Raw genomic sequence first — 12,537 nt, forward strand, 5'->3', positions numbered from 1 at the left:
TCACACATAATGTGTGTGCCAACTGTACATGTCATATAATTTATTCACACATACTGTTTGTGCCAACTGTACATATGTCATACAATTCATTCACACACACTCTGTGTGCCAGTTGAACATATAGTATAGAATACTTTGTACAGCATCATATTCCCATGTACTTGGTCTTCAAGTCTATTTTTCTTTTTTCAGTTCCAGAATGATACAATATTGACAGCTAGGAAAACACATGGGATAATTACAGTGAGTCAGCATTTTTATATTGTGAATCATTTCTATGCCTCACAAGGTTGCTGGTTTTGTACGGTTAATACAACCTTGAGTAATTCCTTGAATTTAAGAATTTGCCCTGAAACCTCAAAAAATTGGTTTTATTCTTGACAAGTTTTTGAATATCTAAAACTCTGTAAATTTTGCCCAAAATCTCCTTGAATTTACCTTGATAATGGTGACATTACAACTTAATGAAATGTATAAAGTTTTAAAGGAAGAATTTCGGATATTAACATATTATCCAGGAATAGTAAATGAAATGGGATAGAACTAGGTTGATCAAATGACACTCAACACCAGTAAACAAAAAGAAGATTAAATTTCTGTAATGTTAAACACTCCTTGAAAATCTTTTGAAGTCCTTTGAAACTCCTTCAGAAGAATCTGTCCGGAGCTGTATGAACTAACAGTTATGTATACATTAGTGATTAATACAAATCAATGCAATTTTGCAGTTTGGTGTAAGATTAATATTTATGTATCTCTGTTTTCTGTATGTAATATAAAATGTAATGTAAACATTTGAAGGTTCTTGAACACAGTCACATACTAAATGTTATAAAGGAATGTCTTCAATCAGCACTGTTAACCAATCACAATATCATTCACATATATGTCACATACTAAATGTTATAAAGGAATGTCTTCAATCAGCACTGTTAACCAATCACAATATCATTCACTTATGTCACATACTAAATGTTATAAAGGAATGTCTTCAATCAGCACTGTTAACCAATCACAATATCATACACTTATATGTCACATACTAAATGTTATAAAGGAATGTCTTCAATCAGCAGTTAACCAATCAATATCATTCACTTATATGTCAAATACTAAATGTTATAAAGGAATGTCTTCAATCAGCACTGTTAACCAATCACAATATCATTCATTTATACGTCACATACTAAATGTTATAAAGGGATGTCTTCAATCAGCACTGTTAACCAATCACAGTATCATACTCTTGTATTTACTTTAGGACATTACTTAAGATAAGGGCTGTTCCAGTAAAACATATACCCCCCGGGGGATGGCACTTTCAAATTCAACCAACCCACAACAGAAGCAATTAAAAAAAATTATGATACACCATCAGATGTGTTTTAATCGAGAAGCACTGCCTCCTACAGAAGTATATTTTTTTAACATAAGTTCTGGCTATGGGTTAGTGGGCAGTAAAGGCAATTTTAATATTGGGTTGGGGACAGAAGCGATTTAAATGACAGCTAGCTGGAGGTAATCTACTGAATTCTTATAGATCATAAAATCTACTGCATATTTTTATTTGTATTCATTCATTATAATCAGTCTTTTGTCCTTTTGTTTGTTTGTCTGTCAGCCAAGTATGTCTGATACTGTGAAATCACGAATTTTCATGGTGGCTTATTATTTGTAGATGTCATTGATCAGTCCCTTAATACCTAATAATTTAACATCCATGAATACAGATTTTATTATAGATATTTCAATTCTAATACAGAAATCATGAATTTGTATCCTTATTAAACTGTGTTTCCTAAAGTGATCACTATGTCTTGCTATTTTTCTTTGTTTTCAGGCATGCTACTTTTGATTAGAATAATAGTTAAATCTTGTATTGCTTTAAATGTGTGGTCAGATTCTATGATTCATTGTTATTATTTTTTCCAATAAATGTTTTGGTAAACTTATATGATTTATCAGAGAAAAAACCCAATGATGCCTGTGGAAGTGATGATGCATCATTTGTCTACTTTTACACTATATCATTTCTTGTCAGAAACATCTTTTTCAGTTACTGATGTCTTATATTTATGCCTTGTTGCAAGACTAATATAAAGTTATTTAAAAAATATAGCAAGTCAAATTTTTTTATATCATAAGTTAGATTTTTAAAAATGGATGAAAGTCAAGGAATCATTTTTCCCAGAGCATTCATAAAATCAATGTCATTGCAGTTAACTGCATTGTCAACAGCATCATCATCATCATTGATGGTCTAGCAGTAACATTCTGCACTTTCAATCCAGTTGTCACAGGTTGAAAACCTCTACATTTCTGGATGTATTCTGCTTGGATTCCATATTTCTGCACAAAACTCAAGAGTTCAGGACTCTCTGTACTAATTCAGTTCCTCTGTAAATTTGTGCAAACACCATGATATTAAAATTCAGTAACTTAAAATTTTGAGTGCTCATGATCAGATTTATATCAGTATAGACACATCTGTGACGACAGCTTTTTTGAAAAGAAAACCATAACAGCTGCACCATTTTCTGGATCTATACAAATTTGAAATGTGTGCTTTCAATACTACACCAAAGACTCAGCTGCTGATTTCAGTAATGAGTCATCCAAACTCGGGTCTGTAAAGGGATGGAAATTATGTTAAAAAAAACAATGTCCCTCACTTTTTTCATTTACAAGTAGGACAAGCTCTCAAAAGATTGTTTTTACTAAAATCTTACTTTCATTATCAACCAATCAGGGACAGCCAAACCCATATATACTCTATTTTATTTTCACTGATTTATAGTATGGTTCTCATTCTTTCACATCTGTAGTAATGTGAGTCCTTTAACAACTCTCAATGGTTGTAAGCCTTTTTCGACCATGCTGAATGGACACTGTAAGATAATGTTCAAGTAAAAGAAATACCATGGGATAACCAGAGACCAATAAAATCGAATAGTCATGTTATCTCCTCTGCAGGGATGCTGCCAGGATTTCAGGATGTACTCTTATGTTTTATGTGTGTGTGATCTCCAGTGAGGAACTCAGGAAGTGGTGGCGGTGGGAATAGACATTGTTAAATATTTTCCTAACACTTAAATATCTGTCACTCTTTCCTACTGTTCCACTCTGTTACAGCTCTACTGAAATCAAAATTCTCGAAGAGATGTCATCTCTAGTTGTATAGCGATTATTACTGTGATGTCATTGGGCATGGTCACGTGGTTGTGGTGGGGTCATGGTTGGGATGGCATGAAGACCATAGGCTTACTCCACATTTGACAGCTAATAATGATGTTGTCACAAAAATTACAAAATTTCTAGCAATTCAGTTGGACTCGGATACTTGATTCATAGTCAATGAACAGGTTCTAAAATTGTTGTGTTTATTTTGGAGCTACGTTCCTCCATCACATTCAAGATTTGGATATACCAAAGGTGAAATTGGTACAGCTGCATCCTAAACTACTATCGTGGCTACTTCAAATGTTATTTAATGTGAGACTTTAATGCAAGAACTTGTAGCTTCAGTGATTTTTGGGTTAAAAAATTAATTTCTTCTCAAACAACTCAATTTGGTGCAGATTACATTGTTTTTAATGATGCGGTGAGAATTCTTAATGTGTAAAATTTGGGCAAGAAATGAACAACATCAGATCAGAAAATTACTACCACTGGGAAAATACTGATAGGAATATACAGAAATAATGATATAATTATTTAAGTAGAATATTTGGTGACAATACAAGCGCTAGTTCTACAACTTAGTGCAAAATACATCTTGTACAACTATTCTGTTGTTTTTAACAACACTGTAATATGGCAGTAATTTCTGTCCAATTTTTACTTTAGTCCCTTGCTAATTGATAGTTTTAGATTTTACAACACTAAGCACATTTAACCTTTTGACAATAACACATCAATACAAATATTTAGATTGCAAGAAAATAGAAGTTACAGTTTTATTAAAAGCACTGGTACCAGTAAGACTAAAGGAGATGGTTAAAAAAAAAGAATCAGGATGAACACATTAATAGTGTAGTAAAGAATACATATATCAGAATGACATCAAGTATTTTTTCATCAATTTCATCATCAGTTAATGATACTGCTTAAAAATGTATTGTACTAGATAATAGACTTTTTTAGTTATCCGTTTTGCAATACAAATACCAAATGATGGCTTGGAACTAAGTGCCAGAAGGTCTGCAGAAAATACCACCATGATCAAAATATACATAGGAAGAACCGAACACAAACAGGACAAATTTTTTCCATCTTGCTTTTGAGTTTACACAGATCAGTTAGTCTCTTATGTTTAATGTCATTTAATATTTGCACATGGAGAGCATGTACATCATTTGGTCATACATCTGCATGATATAAAAGTTTGTCTTTTTATTCTTTTGTTGCTCAGTGGTTCTGCCAACTTGAGATTCTCCTCTGTGTACAAATATTGTTCTGTGCTGTGAACTCCTTTCATTGCCTGCTGTCTGAAATGCTTATGCATAACTAGCTTGAACAAGTTACAGTTCTTTATGGTTGTGTAATTTTCAACATTTCACATGTATGGCCCCATGGGTATTCTCTCTTGGATATCTCTGTTCCAGAAAGAAAAGTTTTGAACCAGAGGTCTCGTTAGGATTTTAAAACTAAGAGTCCATGGCTCCCATTTTGGAAAAAATACGAGTCCCACCAGGAAAAGTTGCAGTCCCCTCTCAGAAAACTATGCAAATTATAAGAACTATTGGTTGCCATAGAGTTTAATTTCTACATTCTTTATAACACTGACATAGCTCTTGCTTGTCCATGTAGGAAGGTCTTATTCAATGCACTAAGCTAGGCATCATACACTTTCTTATACATGGCTAATGTCCCTTCCAAACTATCAGTTCTAGCAACTTTAGCACTCTCCTGAATCTCACAACCTTCGTCAGTTTGCCGATTCAAGTCTAAGTCTCAACGTGTCATGATTCGGAGGTCACATGCACTGCTTATTCCGTTACACTCGGAAATGAACACAATAATGAAAGCTAAAGTTGTTTATTTTATGTACTGTTATAAATGACCACATGTACATCTCTGGGTATTTCTGCCTCTGAATTCAAGCACTGTAAATATCAGTAGATTTTCCCACCCAGCTGCCAGTCAAAGCCTTTGATCATGCCGCTTGGCCATGGCAGCATGTTCTTTTGATGTACTCTTATATAGGTGATGACGGGGGTGGGGGGCTTTCAACCACTAAATTCTGTCATTGTAATTATTAGCACAGCTAACTGATCAACACATTTTCCCACTATGCAGGTGACTGAAGCAGGACTGGCAAGTCTTTGAATTTTGGCGTCCAAATACACGTGATGATAAGTGTTTCCGAGACCTTTGTCAGTTTTCACTAACATGAACTCTGCCAAAGATCAACTTCCTTGAATCAGTGTTTTGCTGCCTCTTATGCCAGATTTTTCTCTTCCATAATGCTGTATTAGGGTTTTAAGTCCAACATTCCCATAGTCTGCTTGTTTAGACATGGGTATGTTGAATAAATATAACCGGCATATTGTCCATCCAACACGTACATTGGACTCGCACTCAACATCAATTTTGGGCTCAAAATCACACACTGGTATTTCCAGTGACATTTTCCCAATGTCCGACAGAACGATATACATGAAATTCGTTGTCATCTATCACCAGCCAGTATTTGCCGACTGAAAACGTCGTCTAAAGACAAACCTTGTTGTGATTCAACCATTTTGGTTTCCTGTGTGGCCCTTATTGGAAACACGCATTTATAAAACTTCCACGATGAAAATAAGGTTAAAACTCCATAAAATGCCTGTTCCAGGGCCAATGAACCAATTAAATTTAGTTCAACAGCCATTCATGTCGAACCGAAGTATCCAGATATCTGGATGTTGCATCAAGTGCTGTGAGACAGCTGCGGCAGCGTGAATTACATCGCAAAATGCACTTTTAAAGTTAAAGTTGAAAGTTAAATATACATTGCATACTGCGCAAAGCACGTTTTTTTTATATCCGCGACATTGACATAATTTGCCGAACGTGTATCACTGCTTTAAAAGTACGCGAAATTCATACAAATTACGTGCACTTGCGTGTACTGGCATCATTTTCTGATCCAATGTTTTATTCACATTAGACCGCTAGGAGGGGGTTAGATGCGATTTTAAATATATATTCGTTTTTTTCTTTCTTTCTTTCTGACAACCCCACCAGCGATTTCTCATATTGTTAACACAACCCACAACAGAAGTGATTTTCCTAACCAACCTTCCACTGTCAGAATCAAAATAGTTCGAAACACAACCTCCACCAGAAGTTTTTTTGAAGTGCTGTCCCGGCGGGGGGATATATGTTTTACTGTAACAGCCGTAAAGATAGTTTGTATGTAGCCTGGTAACAGTTTTAAGGCTTTGTCAATACAGTATACAGTCAATAGATACAGTGTTTATATCGGTGTATACAGTCAATAGATACATTGTGTTTATATAAGTGTATACAGTCAGTAGATACATTATGTTTATATCAGTGTATACAGTCAATAGATACATTGTGTTTATATAACTGTATACAGTCAATAGATACATTGTGTTTATCTCAGTGTATACAGTCAGTAGTTACAAATATCAGTGTATACAGTCAATAGATACATTGTGTTTATATATGTGTATACAGTTAATAGATACATTGTGTTTATATTAGTGTATACAGTCAATAGATACATTGTGTTTATATAAGTGTATACAGTCAATAGATACAATGTATTTATATCAATTGCATTTTACCATCCATGATTACTTATGAATTGAAAGATTTTCTCAAAATGGCTTCTGTGTTTAAGTTACTAAACATTTTTTTTATATAAATTGTTGTGGTTCACCTACCATCTTGGTAACAAAGTAAAAGAGACATGTCTGTGTTGAGGGTGAGAATAACAAAGTGTGTGATATTTCATTCTTCCAAGGTACATTTATATTGATTGACAGTGTGTGATGTTTCATTCTTCCAAGTTACATTTATATTGATTGACAGTGTGTGATGTTTCATTCTTCCAAGGTACATTTATATTGATTGACAGCGTGTGATGTTTCATTCTTCCAAGGTACATTTATATTGATTGACAGTGTGTGATGTTTCATTCTTCCAAGGTACATTTATATTGATTGACAGTGTGTGATGTTTCATTCCTCCAAGTTACATTTATATTGATTGACGTGGTATTTTTGTTAGTCCAATACTTCCATTGGTAACATTGCAGACTCTGAAGGACCTGAAGGCATTTATGTTGCCTGGAGACCAGCCAGAGAAGGACTGCCAGAAGTTGATGAGGAATCTCAGGGTATGTAAATAATTAAAACCAAACATGCCTGTTTATTCTTACAAAAATACATTATAAAATCATAATAACTTAGGAATATGACCACTACCTAATAGGTGGCAGTCAGACAGTTATCTCCCTTTAGATATAGGGATTGGTACTAAATTTCATTTATACATCAGTTACAACATGCACTCATACAACTAATATTCCATGCATATGTCCAACTATTTCTTGCTCCTTTCTAGTTTTTCTATCTATTGTAGAATTACATCTTTGTCAAAATTTATACTTGTTAGCTTCCACTTTGTAGTTACCTGAATGGGTCTCTAGTTTGTGCATTCAGCAGTTTGTACTCAGGCAGGGTTCCCATGCTACTGGGAAATCAGGAAAAAGTTGGCAGAAATGATAATTTTTTCCCGACCGTGGAAAGTCCTTGAATTTTGCAAATATTGATGAAAGTCTTAAAAAACCATGGAATTTTCTGCCACCCCTTGATGCCCGAAACAATCACGAAATTGAGTAGTAACTGAACTGATCGTGAGTTAAATTTATCGAGTTCTAACTGGAATATTTGGAGGCTGCAGTATGGATCATTTGGTTGCTTGCAATAAACATATATGCTGAATCAATCCAAACACCCAGTGGATTAGATTCATCTAGTAGCCTTTTATTTTCAAGTCAGCTTGATATCCATATCTTTCCTTACATGGAAGATATGAAAACCAGTCTAGAATAACATGAGGCCAACATGGTGGTGGCAAAGCGTAGTCACTTACCGAATGGCCTAGCAAACTTTAAACATTGTTAGATCAAGTGATACATGCATGAAATCAATATGAAAATTGCTTATTTTCTCAGAAATTGTGAGAATTAAAATTATGTCTGTAATCTGCTGAAAGACAAGATAAAACTACGTCGTTGATGAAAAGTGACCTGGTACTCATGATTTGCTTTGATAGTTGCATGAGTACACAAATCTAACAACCCACATTTTCAGATGTTGTAGAGAAAGAAAAAAATTAAATGAAAGTTGTTTACTGGTTGTAATAAAAATACAAAAATGAAAGAACACAAAATTCTCCATATTTATATATTCCGAGAACAACTTTGGGAGTTTTGTTGTATCACTTGACTACCACATTGACGTGCTCTCTGCTTGATAAATCAGACTGGCCATATTGCTGGTTTTTACAAAAAGTATCTAACTTTCATTTTAATATAATTGAATTTCTGTACAACAACATTATAAAGGAGTTTGTTGTTGATATCATGTGACTATTAGACTTCCAATGTCGTTAATTTGAGATTAGTGAAGTCATGTGACTATATATGCAAATGGCGAGTACTGGGTCAGGTTTCATCTATGCCTTAGTTTCATCTTGTCTGTCACTAGATTAATGACATAATGATTATAATACTTGCCATTTCTGAGAAAATAAATCATTTCCTTTAAATTTTGTTCAGGTATGAGTTGACATAACATAAGTTAAACATTTTTAGGCCCGCTGGCAAGTGATTACCATATGTCGCTACCGTATGGTGGCAGCAAATTCCAAATTTTCGATAAGCAGTTGCAATGACCCCGCACCCTAACATAATGTCCAAATATGAAAAAATGGGGTGGGAATATTCAGAGGAAACTTGGATTAGAAAATGGACTGGTATTCGTTTTAAGCCACATTTATAGTCCAAATTTTTTAATCTCAGAGATGAAATGAGAAATATTCGTCCCTTGTGTTATATATTTTAAAAAAATTATACGAGCCCCTGTATCAATACAGGTGTGGGGACTGGTTTAATGAATTACAAGAAGACAAGTTGTTTATTCAACAGTATATAATTTTGAAGTTTTTTTGGTCAAAATTTAAATCAGTCCTTTTGAAAATGTTTCTTAAATAATGGATTTTTAACCAGATCGTCTTAAGAAGACAAGGCTGTTTGAAAAATCTTGTTTGGTATTTAAAATGGCACTTGTCTGGCTACACCATGGTATAAACATTATTTTTCTCTATTTCTTTTTATTGAGTCTATGGGGAGGACTAAATGTAAGCAGTGTAAACACCTGCAGGGCATCGATGATAACCATAATGCATGTTTAGAATGCAAAGGATGCCACTTACAAAATTTATATAAAATAGGCACTGTATGGCCCAAAATTCAGCGGGCTGCTTTACTGGGTTGACAATCTGACCAAAAAGGAAGGTCAATAAATACATTTTTAGAAATGAGGGTGTTTTAGAATCAAATTAATGCTGATGCAGCCTTGATCAATACATTCTTGCTGGTACAAGTATGGCAGATCAGAGGGCTCACCCGCCAAAAGCAACTCAGAAGATGTTTTCAGCAGTACCAATTGGCCTGATACCTCAAGCAAATAATGGCCAGTGCACTCTCCCTGCCAGGTATAGACCAGACTGAGAACGTACCAGTGCAACTCAGATACTGTTTTGCACAATGCAAGTAGGGACCTGTTTTGTAGATCACATATCCCATAACTTGTCTGATCATAAGGAACTTAACAACATTATGGAGGATTTGATGGCCCTATTTTATGGTGATAAGGTTCTAAATCAGATTGCATGAGGTCAGCACCAAAGTTAATCTTAACTTTAACATCTAATGAGGGATATTTTTGTCCATCCTGCCAACAGTACACTGGTACCTTAATGGATCAGTCAACCCATTATAGTGTCAGAAGGCACCCTGTTCACTCAAGACCCAGTCTAGTGCCTCATTACTGTAAATATTCACTTATAGGATGAGCCCAACTGCAAACACCCAGATCTGCCATCACATAATGCACTGGCAGATCTGGTACTGTGCAGTTTGTTAGGAATAATCAGTAGAACACCCTGATCTGCAGGCACATTATGCTATAGCAGATCAGGATCTTTGTTGTTTGCAGTTTGACTCGACTTAAAAGTGAGTATATACAGGGCTTGCTTGAAATGGAATCAGTTTAGAGCAAGGAATCAGGCCATTTTTGGAGCCAAGGTGGGATAATATTTCTAGAGCTCTTTCTCATGCCTGTGCCACTATAGGTCAGCATCCGGTGGTCATAGAAGTCTGTAAAAATTTGGTTTAGACTATGGAGATATTTCAGGTATGGAGGCCTGAGACGCTGCTAAGGATGGGGAGGAGTTTACTTGCAGCTGATGGGAAGTTACAGTATCTCAATCAGGATAACTTCTAGTTTGGTTAGCCATCACTTTCAACAATTTTCACCAGCACCACCTAAGATTTGGACATACTCCTCTAGAGACAATGAATTTTGTTCACTTGCACCCTTGTCCTTGTTTGAGCTAATGATGGCAAGAGATAATTCTGCTTTTCCAAGAAATGATCAAAGTATTCTTTCGCTTGTTACTACCCATCTCCTCTTGCACCCACAAGAGATGGAGGGAGTTACATTCCCTTGTCCAGGAGAGAGGCCATCTCTGGTTCCCAAAGGTATGTGAGGTAGCTTTAAATCTTGGATATGCTTGGCTGGAGTATTGACTCAATATGCCAAGACAGAACTTTGGGAGAGAGGGGAAAAAATTTCTCCCACAAATCTAGTTGCAGTTGTATAGACAGTAAATGAGAAGCTGCTGAATGACATGGAAAAGTTGCCTGCAGTTAAATCCTACTGGGAGAGCATGCCTTGTGATTCAGTAGTAACTGAGGTAAAGACAGTATTTTGATGCCAGTAACTAAATCTAAGGGGAGATCATTCTGTCTAACTGCCACCTATGTGGGCAGACAATTTTCAGATTTCATAGCTAAATATTTTTACCTGTGTGGTCTGGATTTGTGAGTTTGTGGTTATAGGTACTCTAAGATATTATGATTAATAAGCATTACTTTTATTTTGCTCCAGAGGTCTCACTGGGCAGTTTATCTGGTGAATTTTCATCCAATGATGACCAATTACAGAAAAATGAGAATAATTTTACAAATACAAACAAGCTAATGATTTTTGTAGAAAGCATACATGTGAGATTTTGACTGCATTAATCAGGTTAATTCCTGATGCAACTGGTGGTTTTTATACTGAACCAACACTGCCATCAACCCCTAAATTTTACATTCATTTTTGACAAGAAATAGCTATTTTGAATATTTTTCTGTGACAAGGCAGCTAAAAGAATCAGTATGTGCCTTATGCATGAATAAAGTTCACTAGTACTATAACATATCAGCATACTTTTCATCACCCCTCAACCATCTAGATTTTTAGATATTTACCTCTGTAGCAGACACATAAATACATAAGCCAAGTCGACAGCTCATTTGCAGCCCAAGTTATGCATTTGATCTCCAATGCAAATCTAACTGTGACAGGCAGTCACCAACAAGCCAACCTATTTCCAAGCCTAACTCAAAGTAAATCTGAACCACATTATAGATTTAGCTTATGTGTGAATTTATAAATGCTAGGCTTGTGATAATTAGGTTCATGCCTTCTACCTTAAAAATTGGGGGTGGTGTGTCAAAATACGAAACTATCCAGTGAGACCAAATATTGGTTTTCCTTAATTTTAAACAATGCAATAGCTACAGTTTTGTATCATCACTATCATAGATATTAAATGTATATGGCATACCGGGGTCTATGCATACTGGTTCCCATAAAATAAACATGAATCGATGGTAATAACAGTTCTAATTACAGGTCATAGACCTATTGGTACAACTGTTACAGTGTCCCCTGAAGGAGGGGGATGAAGAAACCCACATGATTAGAATCTTCAAGGAAGCTTATGATGTTCTTCATGCCTACATGATTGGCAAGAGTCGGAAAAATGCTCTTTACTTTGCCAAGTACATTGACTTCTTCCAGACACAATTCACAAAAAAGGTTTCTCTTTTACTTTTATATTAGAGTTGTCATCATCAGATTTCTACATGACTATAAAAAATAGTTAAAAAGTTTTGCACAGTAGATGCAACTCTTACATGGAGAGTTGAAAAATAAAATTTTCATTACTTTATATTTCTTCTCTTCCATAAACATTAATTTTATATTTGTTTCTCCTTAGCACTATTTATTTGAATCAAATATGCTGAAAATGTTAACAGGACATAAAAGTTTAGTTGAAAAGAAATTAAGAAGCAATTGATTAACACAAAAAGTTTACTTAATGTTTCGATATATTTTATCTAAGTACATCTATTGACATGCCACTTTCTTGTTTCTCTTTCATTTTGTCACTGAATTTTTG

General features: G+C 34.9%; 1 pseudogene across 1 annotated transcript in view; it reads left to right on the plus strand.

Annotated features, from left to right (window-relative positions):
* LOC149779967 (inositol 1,4,5-trisphosphate-gated calcium channel ITPR2-like) overlaps positions 1-12,537 on the plus strand; it is a 283,416-nt pseudogene that overhangs the window by 269,213 nt on the left and 1,666 nt on the right. The window contains exons 16-18 of the transcript XR_016415089.1: positions 193-243; positions 7,271-7,351; positions 11,988-12,173. The product of XR_016415089.1 is annotated as an inositol 1,4,5-trisphosphate-gated calcium channel ITPR2-like (transcript). The remainder of the gene's footprint in view (positions 1-192; positions 244-7,270; positions 7,352-11,987; positions 12,174-12,537) is intronic.

This window comes from Sinohyriopsis cumingii, chromosome 16 (assembly GCF_028554795.1).
Source record: "Sinohyriopsis cumingii isolate HCF-2022 chromosome 16, ASM2855479v2, whole genome shotgun sequence".
Lineage (NCBI taxonomy): Eukaryota > Metazoa > Mollusca > Bivalvia > Unionida > Unionidae > Sinohyriopsis > Sinohyriopsis cumingii.